This window comes from Parus major, chromosome 3, assembly GCF_001522545.3.
Source record: "Parus major isolate Abel chromosome 3, Parus_major1.1, whole genome shotgun sequence".
NCBI classification, from domain to species: domain Eukaryota; kingdom Metazoa; phylum Chordata; class Aves; order Passeriformes; family Paridae; genus Parus; species Parus major.
The window spans coordinates 50,996,145-50,997,594 of NC_031770.1; positions in this window are offsets into that span (position 1 = coordinate 50,996,145).

Consider the following 1,450-nt stretch of genomic DNA (forward strand, 5'->3'; position numbering starts at 1 on the left):
GATGACTGGTGGGTTTGAGGGAGGAAGAAAGCTGCCCTCTATTGGCCAGAAAGCAAAATTTGTCCCTTTTCCTTTCTCTTTGTAGAGTAGGGATGAATTGATTCTGATGTTGTCTTTTTGTCAGAAAAAGCAGCTATGTGTCCTTTTATAGGTTGCTACACTGAGAAGTGGTATGAAATTTGGCAAAAGATAAATAAACAAATTCCACTTTCACACTGTTTAAAATATTTCTGATTTTTCAGTCTTGTTTCAAGGGCAGTGAAGAAACACAAAAATTTGAGTTTTCATTTAGGAGGATTTTCTGTTGCATCACTTTTTTATTAGTTTTATCAGTGTGAATGGGAACATAAACAAAATGTAGAGAGTGAATACTGTGCTGGGACACTAAATGTATACAAGTACGCGATCTCTTCTGGTAGTGATTATGTACAACATGAGGATAAACTGGAGGACAAAAGAAATCTGGAGACATCAGGAACTGGGGCCTTCTCATCTTCTGGACTTTGTTTCTGTAGTGTGCCATACTTGTTGCTTCAAATTGCCTCCTTGTTAGCAGACCCTACTCCTAATTCTGGAATTCAGATGACAGCTTTAGGTGGCATCCTCACTAAATGCTGCAGCAGCTGGCACCTCTGGAAGCACTGTGTGAAATCTTCACATTTATTGATCTCTATAGAGGAAGCTACAATTTACAGGAGTTTACAGAGCCTTGCTAAACAAGCAGAAGTGTTTGTGTACATGATGAGTTCCAAGTCCAGTAAATATCATTTTATGCTCCTATAGCATACACTTTTTCTTTCATGCAATATACTGATGGAAAACTTAGGCACTGCAGTGAGTAAATAAGTGAATAACATGATCATGTCCAAAGACATAATAAACCTACATTATCCCATTATGCCTCATGTTTCTCTCATGATTTCAGGTAATCTTTAACAGTGGGAAGAATTCTGTTTGCATATGTTTCTCTCTGTACCTGCCTATGCTCCTTTTCTGGATGACAGGCTGTAACCAAATAATATGGACTGGCAAAGAGAGTTTTGGGATTTAGATTATGTCTCTTCTATCTTAAGAAATGTCTTTAGGACTCTGTAGAGATGAAATACACCCTCTGCATAATCCAAGAAGGACAGATTCCTGAACAAAGGAGAAATGCTTGAGCTGCTTTGGTTTTTGTTAAAATGTTTACCCTGATATCTATTCTTACCTGCCACTAACTGTTCTGGATGCTTCTTTGGCTGCTGAATTTCTGTGCATTTTTTTGTTTATATTTAGTGTAAAGGTGGGATTTTTCTTTCTCTTAATATTCCCTTGCAAACTTATATTGCCCAGAAAAATGTTATGAGCTGCTGGGAAAGATACAGAAGAATTACAAGCTGAGGGTTTATTCGCAGATGCTGTGTTTCAAGTGTATACAATACAGTCCTCACTAAAATGTTGTCTTCTTGTG